Genomic DNA, 13174 nt, shown 5'->3' with positions numbered 1-13174 from the left:
GATTATTGATTGGTCCAATCGCTCGCAGACGAATTAGAAAATAATTGAACATTATAACAAAAATGACCTGTCAATCGCAGTTAATGGAATACTGGGTTCGGTCCCTGAGTGAGGCAAAATAATATTAGATGTGTTTGTATGAGTAGACGGATCACGTGGTGGTAGGTTGCCGTCTGTGGATACCCACAACAGCAGAGGTTGGTGTTATAAGTGAAATGCTACTTTTTTAACCGACTTCAATAAAAAGAAGGTTCTATGTTTGGCCTGTATGCAATTATGTATGTATATGTTTGTGTGCGATAATCCCGCGTTCGGCTGAATCGATTTTGATGTGGTTTACAGCATAATATATTTTTAGTAATTTTTGCGTATTTATTACCCGACTTCAAAGTGGAGGTTCGCACTTTAGCTTTTGAAGACGGTTCCCTTCTTTTTTAAGTTTTATTAAGATGCAAATGTTGTGTATCTCAGGATCACCTAGCGGGGTACCGAAAAGCAGGAGTAGGAACGGTGTGGTTTTTAGTCAGTAAAAGTCAGACACTCCCTTTTGCCTCGCCCAAGACGGGAGAAGTCATTTGATGATGTTCCTTTAAAAAAAGGTGCAAGTGTTGTATCACGGGTTTAGGATACTCGCTTGAAGAGTAACAATGGTGACAAACGATTTTAATATAAGTAACATTTTGATATTCTTATTCAAAAACCTCTAAAATTGCATTTTTAAATACTACTTACAAAATACAAAATAAAATAAAATTTAAGTAACATTATTATTATTGATTTAGTAAAAACAGAATGAATATGTAGTTGTAGTAAGTAATTGACCATAAGATTTAAAATTCAAAAGATAACAAATATCATTTTGTAGCCTTATCAGCTAAATTACGATTCATTTCTTTACTAGACTTAGGTCTTAGTTTAGACATAAGAAATTAGTATTTGAAACATAAACTTGAGCATACTAATTTATGGTAATTTGAGTTTTGTTTTAATGAGAAACAGAGTCTGATCTTCTTTGAAGGTTGTTTCTGAAGTCACTGATAAAAAAAAAAACATTAGGTACCTTGGCTTGCAATCTGTAGTAATCACATCACATGTGTCCACATAGGCATCTTCTCCCACGGAGAAGGTTTGAGCATTAACCACCACGCTTGCTCAATGCGGGTTGACGATTTCAAACTTATAACTAGAAATTATAAACCCATGTTATGATTGGGCTCGCTGTTATAGCTGGGCTCGCTGTTATAGCAGCGGTAAGTCCCCTCTTTGAGGAGTGGCTAGAGAGGCGTCACGGCGACCTCACCTACCGCCTGACGCAGGTGCTTACTGGACACGGAAGTTTTGGTAGGTACCTGTTTCAGATTCGGCGGGAGGAAACGCCCGGGTGTCGGCGTTGCGTGGATCACCCTGAGGACACGGTGGAGCATACAGTAGCGGTGTGCCCTGCATGGGCCGAACACCGCCGTGTCCTTAGGGATGTGATCGGCGACGACCGGCTCTGGTTCAAGTCAGAGTGCGGAGCGAGGGGGACTGGGATGCCGTCTCCTTCTTCTGCGAAGCAGTTATGCTAGCTAAGGAGGAGGCGGGGCGCGTGAGAGAACAAACCTCGTCACGCCCCAGCCGTCGCGAGTGACACTCCGGGCGTCGAGGATCGCGGGATGATCTTTCCCGCCACCGTAAGTGCGGGTCTGCAGACGGCGAGCAAGGGTAGCTCGCCGCCCGACCAGAACCAGACCCGTGCGTACGGCGCGTCGCGTTCCGCGCGCTCCTCAAAGAGCCCGACCACCACAGATGGGGCCCAGTAGGGCTGATGCCTGATCCAGAGCTGCGGACTACCTAGCGGGTTTACCGGGGCTCCGGCTCAAAGTAGGAGAAGGAACGGGTTGGTATTTAGTCAGTAAGAGTTTTACACTCCCTCCCGCCTCACCCAGGGCGGGAAAAGCCACTGGATGATTTCCCCCCTAAAAAAAAAAGGTTTCTTTACGATGTTTTTCTTCACCGTTTGTCAATATTTTTGTAGGAATAGTGAACCTATAACAGTTCTGCACCCTTTGTATGAGTTTGCTTTACGTTTAAACTAATCGCAACGAGAGCGCGTTCAGCGCTCTGATTGGTTGGTTTAATAGAGCCAGTGCTTGCAGCCAATGCTATGTCGATGTAAATTACGTAATACTACATAGATATTAATTAGTGATTGGCCGGTGTGCGCACAAGTCGTCGCACGACCACTCTGTGCTGGTGGGTCATAGACTGATACATCAGAAGTACCTACTCGTGACAGCTGTCACTAGAAATAATGATATTGTACAATACACGAATATCCGTATACACTACAAACACAAAATACACAAAATTCCATGTATGGACCCTACACTCATTAAAAAAAACCTCAATACTAATATTTTACTCAACTCAAACCTGCCCATTCAACACTCACACATTCAACCAGGTCACAAACAAGCCAGAAAAACTTGCTATTTAACAGAAAATCTCGTGAAACTGTATCCCCAGGCACTCAACACACAGAATTCGTTTTATTTAATGGCTCGGACTGGTCTTTAGGGATTAACATTAGGTTCACGAACTAATGTCCAACAGATTAGCGTGATTGAAGAGTTTGTTCCATAGATAGATAAGTTGCCTTACATGTGTACTCAATTAATGGAGGAATAACATCGTTAAGTATGTGTTTAAGGTTGTTTTTCGTATGTTATCTTTGTGTCACATTACTACACTATACAGAAACTATTGATAGTTTTTTTTAGAGGGGAGAAAGTCATCTAGTAGCTTGTACTAATTTGGACGAGGTGAGAGGGAGTGTCAGACTGTTACTGACTAAAAACCACCCCGTTCCTACTCCTGCTTTTTGAGTCGGAGCCCCGGTAAGAGTGATTTTCTACTAGACATGTGCTATGTCGCTAAGCTACGAAGATTTAATAGGTAAGCTTTGGAACAATGTGACCGTTTCCACTGATACCATGCGATGTATCGATAGTAAGGAAACCATCCATATGACATATCCATAACACACATCTTTCCATACAAAAAATATGGCTTAGCTGAGTCCATTTCCACTATTGCTAAGCTATGTGTACCAATGAATATAATTGGTGGAAGTCAAACGTATCCGCAGCAACAGAGATGTGCTATCTCTAGTGAAAAAACACTCTAACCAACCCAGAGTTAAAATACTACTATTTTTTTATTTGAATAGAACAGTACAAATGACACTAATTAATGCCATACAAAAATTAGAAATAGAAGAAGTAAAAATATATAAGTACAAAGTTTAGACAATTAATATTAATATTCATTCATCCATCTCTTTCGCAAAATTTCAAACATTCCGACAAAAATAATCTTCTTTCCCTCGAAAACACGTAACACTCTGGCTTTTAATTTTTTTTTATGAAACACGTTAACTCGCATACGTATTGATGGTTAGCAATCGCCGCCGCCTATCGACACTTGAAACACTAGAGGCGTTACAAGTGCGTTACCAGCTTTTCGGGGGTTAGGAATTTAAGGGTTCGGGAATTGAGGATTGGGAAGGGGGGAATTGGGCCTCCAGTAACCTCACTCACACAACGAAACAACGCAGACGTTGTTTCACGTCGGTTTTCTGTGAGGCCGTGGTATCACTCCGTTCCCGCCGGCCCATTGGTACCGAAGCATGGCTCCCATACTTAAAAAAATGAATCCAGGAACCGGTTTAAGAATTAGGCTATACGTTATAAATCACTCACCCAAAAAAACTACTTGACGCTAAGTCCTAATCTTTCCCAAAGTCAATTCTCAAACGCCAGACGCTGACCTTAAAAGTTAGTACATAAAAATAGGTTCTACATAAGAGTGCATTGTTTAGGTCTATATGTAAATATCTAGACTTAGACAAAGACCTAGGCTTACGTGACCATCGCGATATGAATGCAGAACTTAGCACTAGAGGGAGGGTCTGCAGAGGTGATCTTAAAAATGATGCAAGAAAACTGCACATTTTTTTTTAAAAAATAACATTAGGATTTTCTCCTGTGTCGTGGGTGCGTTTACAAACATACAAGTTCACATGCACATGACACCCAGACTCGAAACAACAATTTGTGAATCACACAAAGAGTTGCTCCGTGCGGGAATCGAACCCGCTACCCGTTGCACGGCAGCCAGTTGCTCAGCCACCGCGCCAACCGTGCAGTCGAATTTTTATCATAATGAATTTAAATAACTTATTTGGAATTTTAGGACTAGTTGTATTTATGGCTTTTATGTCAGCCACAAGACGCCTTTTTTTTTGAGGGGGGAAAATCATCCAATGACTTCTTTCGCCTTACTGACTAAAAACCACCTCGTTCCTACTCCTGCTTTTCGAGCCGGAGCCCCGGTAACAATACAATAGATTTTTTTGTTTTTTCCCGCTTGTAGATATATTATAATCTATATATTAATACGTGATGCAAAAACTGCGGACGTAGGAGCATAAAAATTGGTACACTTATAGTTTATGTGTAGGAGAAGTGCAGAACGCTAATATTTTTCAAAAATAATGCTTATAAAGTACATTAAATCAATAAATAAAACATTACACACACATGCATAGTATCCGATCGTATTTGACAAAACGTCAAAATCGATAGACATTGCGATGATATTGACGTCTCATATGAATAGAGTTTTATAAAAGAGTTTGTTTGAGTTTGAGTTAAATAAAAATTATCCTTGAACGTATGTTAAGTGGTATTGTAAATTAAATCGTATATGGTTGAATTTCAACCACTAGGCGACCACTAATATATTTAAATGCACATGCAGCAGAGGTGCAACACAAAAACACATACATGACACGCAACAAAACACTCGACATTATAGAAATGTTTCGCTCCTCCTCGGAGCATCGTCAGGAGTTGTCGACTCGACGGCACTCGCAGCTCTAATTCGAGCCTCTGAGTAAAAAATAAAACTATATTGTATTGTAAATGTAATACATTAACATTTCCTATTCTCTGCCTACTCCATTGTAACACAGAGACATGTTGTTTTGAGTACAAAGGTCAGTCAACCCTCATAAACTTGACTCGATCTATTTTCACATAAGACCTCTTTTTATAGCCAAGTAGACGGATATGTCTATACCGACTTATCGGATAGTCGTTATTGTATCTTATTGGCTTTGCTTAAATTCCTTTATTTTATGGTATAAGCCGGTAAACGAGCAAGCAGATCACCTGATGGTAAGCAATCGTCGCCGCCCATGGACACCTGAAACACCAGAGGCGTTATGAATGCGTTGCCATTTGGGGGAAGCATTTAAGGGTTGTTGGGGAATCGGGGATTAGGAAGGTTCGGAAGTGGGTCATTGGGCCTCCGGTAACCTTACACGCACAACGAAACATAACGCAAGCGTTGTTTCACGTCGGTTATCTGTGAGGCCGTGGTATCACTCCGGTCGAGTCGGCCCAGTCGTGCCGAAGCATGGCTCTCCCACACTTAAAATGTTCCAGGTGTGCAGTTGTAAATGAACTGTAGTGTTATAGGTTTTATCGTGAAAGGGATAGTAAAAAGGGTGTCATTTATTTAGTCCAATACCTCGTTGGTCGAGCGGTCGCAATTGTCACTATCGGGCTAGCGGTCTTGGTTATAAGGTTTTGTTACTTTACTCGTTGTAAATATAAAAGAGATGATGACGGGGTATGAAAATTAAAAATCTTTTAGTCCGTCAGTTAGGTAATGAAAAAATATTAGACACGTATTTTTATATTTTGTCATATAAGATAACCACAAGACAATCGGCGAGGCGTCACCGTTTCATGGTGGATATCCCACCCACTCGCATGAAGCGCTTCGCTTCAAGCTTCCTTGTGCGAACTGCTAGGGAGTGGAACTCCTTGCCGGAGTCTGTGTTTCCTGATGGGTATAACCTGGGTGTCTTCAAAGCCCGAGTGAATAGGTTGCTTATGGGCAGACGTGCTCCACCGTAGGCCGCATCATCACTTACCATCAGGTGAGATAGCGGCCAAACGTCGACCCATTAAATGTAAAATAAAAAAGATAACACAAGACTGCCTCGTTGACCGAGTGGGCGTAAGTGCGACTGCCGGACAAGGGGTCGCGGGTTCAATTCCCGGGTTGGACAAAGTATTACTGGGCTTTTTTCGGTTTTTCCAAAATTTAGCCCTCCGTAGTAGCACGGAAACGGTCTGAAATTGTGCCCAGTCTGAAATTGTGTTGGCAATAGACACCCTATTATATGGGGCCTATAACACAAATTATGAAAAGTGAGTGTACATTGTACAGTGGCATTACGAGCCGTAATTACTGTACACCTCTGCCTACCCATTCGAGAACAAAAGGTATGACGATACATACGTTCATTCACCCAAAAAAATATATTAAAAACGGCCAACCCCTAAAAAAATTCCAAACACAAAAAAAAATAAAAAGGAAAAACTTTTTCCCAGCATCCACGATCATCTTCGCTAACCGTACCCGATGACGTCACGCGCCAGTGTCTCAGTTTATTCCGGTTGAATATTTCAGGCCATAATTACAGCCTCTTTTCAGCCATTCACGGTTGAGGCCTGCCCTTAATTTCAGCCCAGGGCACAGAGCATGAAATATTCAGTAGATCAAGTCTGCGTGACATTGTAATTTTACATGTATAATGTAATTTAAGATGGCGACACGTTGCATGCTACATGTTTGAACGTAATTTGGTCTTGATTTTTTTTTTTTATGAAACGTAGTCGAGCAGACGTATTACCTGATGGTAAGCAATCGCCGCCGCCCATGGACACTTGAAACACCAGAGGCTTTACAAGTGCGTTACCGGCTTTTTGGGAGTTAGGAATTTAAGGGTTGTTGTTCGGGAATGGGGATGGGGAAGATTGGGAAGGGGGGCAATTGGGCCTCCGGTAACCTCACTCACACAACGAAACATAACGCAAGCGATGTTTCACGTCGGTTTTCTGTGAGGCCGTGGTATTACTCCGGTCGAGCCGGCCCATTCGTGCCGAAGCATGGCTCTCCCACACTTGAATTGGAATTTTTAGCGGATTACTTTGAGTATGAAGATTTTTGTTGTGTTTAGTATGATTGCTGCTTTGGTTGGATCGTGAGAAAAACGTCTGCCAAGCTCTAACAAGTCCTGAGTTTGTTGTTTAGTTTATCATGATTATATAAAAACACAAAACCTGTTTGCCGGATAAACATCCAAACAAACAATCTCTCACATTTATAATATTAAGTGTGATAAATGAAACTTCTGTTAAACTTCTTATATCGTGGTATCGACTTTTATAAACTTCAATTCAGTGTGATTTTCCCTCAATGCAAATCTGTCGCTGTTAATTAATCCCAGATTGGAAATTAATTAAGATGTACAGTACTTTTTAATATCTAGACACACGGCAGTGTGTCCGCCAATTTCTAGCAAAAAAAAACCGACACACCGGCCGTGGGTTATATTACACGAACCATTTCGGGCCAAGTTCGACCCACCTATAACTCAAAATCTATTTTATCTACGCATATGAAATTTCTAGTATCTGTCGAGATCTACTTACTTATCTAAAATACAAAATTTCATTAATGTACCTATTGTAGGTCTTGAGATATTGACGTCAGAAAATCGCTATTTTTACTATACACTCACTGACTGACTGACTCACTCACTCACTCATCAAAAACCTAGACCACTTCCAATGGTCGTATTGACTTGAAATTTGGCATGGAGGTAGGTCTTTAGGTCAAGGTAAAGGAAAAAATCTGAAAATGGCCAAGTGTGAGTCGGTTTTAAAAATAATGAAGGTGTAAATTCATACCCCTAAGGAACTAAAACAAAAAATTATCTATATCTTCCAATGGTCGTACCGACCTAAAATTCGTTACGAAGGTTTGTATTTAGTCAAAGTAAAGTAAAATAAAAAAAAAAGAAAATAAACCTTACAAAAATAAATGAAATCCCATCAAAACATAAATGTGAAAGGCTGCCAAGTTCGATAATATTGGAATGCTTCGCCTATAAAAGAAGTGAGATCTAAATAAGTACCAAGTTCCATACACAGACCTCAGTTAAAAATGATATAACTTGGCAAGTTTTAATAGAAAATCATATACTTGACTCATTGCGTTTAGTAGGTTTATAACAAAGTGTGTGAAAACTTGCCAAGTTTGTTTTACTATCTATGTACAAGTTTTCTATTAAAACTTGCCAAGTAATATCATTTTTAACTGAGGTCTGTGTATGGAACTTGGTACTTATTTAGATCTCACTTCTTTTATAGGCGAAGCATTCCAATATTATCGAACTTGGCAGCCTTTCACATTTATGTTTTGGTGGGATTTTTTCTAATCTTACTATCTTTTTATCGGTGTCGTGGTAATCTATAATATAAAAATAAGTCGGGTTTTCCTTCCTGACACTATAACTCCAGAACGCACGAACCGATTTCCACCGTTTTGCATTGGTTGGAAAGATCTCAAACTCCGTGAGGTTTATAGCAAAGAAAATTCAGGAAACATTTCAAGAGAAAAGCAGGAAATCGGGAAAATCATTGGTGCCGAGTTTGCTAGTGGTAGAACAAAATAAATACATATACCACCACCACCTCTACTCATTTCAAACCTCATTGAGTATAGCTCAGTTTAACAGCTAGGCGTCTTGTGGCTGACATAAAAGCAATAACCAACACCCTATGTTTTTCTACCACACTGAACTATTATCCTATTTTGAGGGCGGAATAATACACAATTACGTACATAACCTGACTGCTGTCTCCTATGGAGGTAACCAGAGACTATGGACCGCCAATTGCTACGAATCTTACATACTTCTTTCTATTTAAAAATCATAAAGCCTTAATGACTTCTCCCATCTTGGGTGAGGTGAGAGTGAGTGTGTTAGACTCTTATTGACTAAACACCACACCGTTTCATCTTTTTTTTATGGGACTTGCCGGTAATCGAGCAGACGTATTACCTGATGGTAAGCAATCGCCGCCGCCCACTTGAAACACCAGAGGCTTTACAAGTGCGTTACCGGCTTTTTGGGAGTTAGGAATTTAAGGGTTGTTGTTCGGGAATGGGGATGGGGAAGATTGGGAAGGGGGGAATTGGGCCTCCAATCATCTCCTGCTTAGAGCTGCCCCGGCAACCAGGAAGGTGGAGGTGAGAGAAAATCACCCACTCACTTCTCGGCGAGGCGTGAGGGAATGTCAAACTCTCACTGACTAAAAACCACCCCGTTCCTACTCATACTTTTCGAGCCGGAGCCCCGGTAACCCCGCTAGGTAGTCCGCAGCTCCAGATTGATCCTTTACTTAACAAGCGGTATACTAAACAATCATATAATATATTATGCACCAATATTTTCACTCTACCAATTTTATTATACCTACTCAATAAATATATAAAAAATAATGCAATAAAAGAAAAAAATGTCAACGGAATTTAAGCAATCAAAAGATCTATTGGAGATTCGAAGGTCCCAGATTGACCCTCTAACGCTTTAGGGTCCAAATGTGACCCCTGAAAATTGGAAGGATTCTGCCCCTTAAATTGTGTTACAATTGAGTCCCGCCCGGTAAAAGGATAAGGATTATCGAAAGATTTTCTTAAATGGCAAGCCTATTGAGTATTGTTACGTAATTTGTATTGGTATTTATTTTTTTATTTGCCGTTTAGAAAATGGTGTTACTTTATGTCGTGGTGACCCGGAGGTTTAAGACACATGCTTCTCATGCTTGAGAAAATTAGTTGCATGAAGAAAACCTACCAACGGCAAGTACCAATGTGACTTTTTCCAAGTTATATGTACTTTCTAATATTATTTAGACACCACTGACTAATTGAGAGGGAAAACATCGTGAGACAACCTGGGTTAATTTCTGATTATAAGTTTTAAGTTGCCAATTCGTATTTAGCAAGCATGGTGATTAAACCTTCTCCGTGTGAGTAGAGGCCTTTGATAACTTATTTGATAGTTAAGTCTCATTATAAAATTGGAGAGTGTGCTACTTACTGAGTTTAAGTAAATATGAAGTGGTTAAACCATCACATATAAGGTCACTATATTTTTTTCTTAACTCCTAAAAGAGCCGTATAATGCTTAAAAGAGCTCTTGATTCAGCACAAATAAATCGACTTGACCGGCGTGAAATAATACTAGCGGTGGGGGCAGTCGTGTGAATGAAGGATGAACTCCTTAAGTCTTTGACTGCCAATAGAAAACTGTTGAAGGCAAATCCTCCGCCAACGTCGGTCACCGGTGACCACCACGGCGTTCAAAGTGTTAAAGGCCTTTGTGACTTTTCTGATCTTGACGATATCGTTATAGTATAAAAGTAATACATAAAGAATTTTTTTTTAAACGTAGGATTTTCTCCTGTGTCGTGGGTGCGTTTACAAACATACAAGTTCACATGCACATGACACCCAGACCCGAAACAACAATTTGTGGATCACACAAAGAGTTGTTCCGTGCGGGAATCGAACCCGCTACCCGTTGCGCGGCAGTCAGTTACCCAGCCACCGCACCAACCGTGCAGTCAAATTATGTTAAACGGTTGAATTAAAAGTACCCTTAACTGGCAAGTATGCATCAAAACACTGATGACTGTTGATGAAGCGAAAGAGGTGTGTAAGATTTGTATCAATTGGCGTTCCATTGTTTCTGCCTACCCCCATTGGAGACTCCAATTTTTCAAATGCCAATTATTTTTGACCTAAGTAAATACAGAAATGGTGTTATGTAATACAGCTAAATAAAACTGTTAAATAATAAAAAAAAAACAAACATTATACACAGCTATCATACTCCAAAATAGTATTTTTAGTTTTCAAATTTATAATTTTCATCATACCATAAAATTGGGACTAAACCTGATACCTCGCATTTACTATTAGCTCTTACAACCAAACAACTAAGTAGACCATTGAGGAAATATCATCTTAATATAAATTAAGCTAAGAAGAAAAATGAGTTAAGACAGGATAAAATTAAATTAAGCCAATTTAATCATACCTACCGTTGGCTTTCCTCGAAGTAAATTAGATTTTTTCTGACATTAAACAGAGTCACTGTAAGCCTAACGGTTGGAGAAGTGACATCTGAGTGTGATCGCTCTGAATATTTTTGTTGAGATTTGACTGTCTTGTTGGTCGAGTGGTCGCAAGTGCGACTGCCGGGCAAGGCGGCTCGGGTTCGATTCCCGGGTCGGGCCAAGGTGCTGGGCTTTTTTCGGTTTTTCGAAAACATCTCAGTATTAGCACGGAGTTACGAAAATTGTTATGCTCTGTTCCCCAGTCTCCGACAAATGTGTAGTTAAGACTGGGGGGTTATGACAAATGTATATTACACTAAGTGTGGGAGAGCCATGCTTCAGCACGAATGGGCCGGCTCGACCGGAGTGATACCACGGCTTCACAGAAAACCGACGTGAAACAACGCTTGCGTTGTGTTTCGTTGCGTGAGTGAGGTTACCAGAGACCAGAGTTGACAGTGAGGTCACAGTTTCCATTGATACTAAACTATGTAGCTGGGCGAGGAAGATGCACAGCTCAAGAGTAAGCGATGTAACGATACTAGGAAAAGCCATGCATAGCACGCATTGATAGCACGTATCTATAGCACGCATCTTTCCATATAAAAAAGCTCAGTTGAGTCCGTTGCCACCAGTGCTAAGCTATGTGTACCAAGGAATATGATTAGTTGAAGACAAACGCATCCACAGCATAGTAGCTTAGCACATCTCTGATAGAAATAGACACTAATAGTGGAGCTAACTAATAAATGTGTAACTAAATGAATATAGAGTGACTTTGAATTCGACGTATTCCTCTCGAGAGGTGATAATACAATAAATTTTCTACAAAATTAGCCCTGAAGTCACTGGTCCAAAAGTGGCTAGTTTCTAAGATATGCAACATTTTTGGTTTTGTAAAAAAACCGGCCAAGTGCAAGTCGGACTCGCCCATGAAGGGTTCAGAAAGTAGATGACATAACATAAAAGTTATAAAATAAATAACTTGATTTTACATAGTGTTTGTATGAACGATAAAGTTATATTTGCGTTTTTTGAAAATGTTTCATTTCTCAAAAACTAATAATGATATCTGGTTCAAACCAAATTTCGTTGTTAGTTTTTATTGAATTCTACATTATATATTTTTTTTAGTTTTCTCACTCTCTTATTTTATAAAACTTAATTTCCCTTTAAAAAGTAAAAAATAATAAAAGAAAAACTTAATCTTAAAGTACCTAAGAATGTACTAATAATTCTAAAAAATATACGTCGCGTTGGGGGACCGCTCCTAATTATTTCTTAATTATCTACGATTTGTTCATAAGTACAGTACGGTGTGCAGTCCGTATTCATGCGGTCCCCCAACGAGACGTATATTTTTTAGAATTATTAGTACATTCTTAGGTACTTTAAGATTAAGTTTCTTTTATTATTTTTTACTTTTTAAAGGGAAATTAAGTTTTAGTGTCGGGGGTTTTTTAAATTTTTAATTTAATTTTTTATTTTATACTTTTTATAGGTAGATTAGGTTAATTTAGGCTTAGTATATTACATATACTTACTACTCAAGCTTGTTCGCTTAATTTTTTTTTTTTTACTTATTAATTACTAGTTTTTGTTTCTATAAGTAGGCTAAAGATTACATTGGTGCCAGATTTTTTGTTCATAATAAAACGTTAAATTAAAAATTTTTGTTATTAAATTTTTAATTTATTTTTTATTTTTTTATTTTTTTTAATACGAAAAAATAATATATTTCAATATATATTCTTTGAGTGCGGTTTAATTTGAGACCCCATCCCAGTATATTTGCAGACCTTCGGTTAATCTCCCGCTTACGTTACTTTCACCGCCCATAACTTTAAAACGGCTCAACCGATTTTCATCAAACATATCTAAGAACACTCGCACATAAGTCCCCTTTCATACGAAAAAAACTAAATTGAAATCACTGCATCCGTTCGGGAGTTATGATGCCACAGACAGACAGACAGACAGACAGACAGACAGACAGACAGACACGTCAAACTTATAACACCCCTCTTTTTGCGTCGGGGGTTAAAAAGTTAGAGGGGGTGTGAGTGAGTGGGACACTCATTTTTCCACTTTGGAAGCGTCTAACTTTCAAACGGTTTATTTTTACGAAATATGGTTTTAGGAAC

At 39.3% G+C, this 13174-nt stretch overlaps 1 protein-coding gene and 1 long non-coding RNA gene across 3 annotated transcripts in view; one reads left to right on the top strand and one right to left on the bottom strand.

Annotated features, from left to right (window-relative positions):
* Nucleotides 1-13174, top strand: part of LOC118280215 (synaptotagmin-7) — a 670807-nt gene that overhangs the window by 310252 nt on the left and 347381 nt on the right. The gene's annotated exons all lie outside the window — the stretch shown is intronic.
* Nucleotides 8931-13174, bottom strand: part of LOC126912022 (uncharacterized) — a 345442-nt gene continuing 341198 nt past the window's right edge. The window contains exon 3 of the long non-coding RNA XR_007706634.1: nucleotides 8931-8968. This is a non-coding gene — a long non-coding RNA (uncharacterized LOC126912022). The remainder of the gene's footprint in view (nucleotides 8969-13174) is intronic.

Source organism: Spodoptera frugiperda, chromosome 21, assembly GCF_023101765.2.
Source record: "Spodoptera frugiperda isolate SF20-4 chromosome 21, AGI-APGP_CSIRO_Sfru_2.0, whole genome shotgun sequence".
Lineage (NCBI taxonomy): Eukaryota > Metazoa > Arthropoda > Insecta > Lepidoptera > Noctuidae > Spodoptera > Spodoptera frugiperda.
This window is presented reverse-complemented; position numbering and strand designations above follow the sequence as displayed.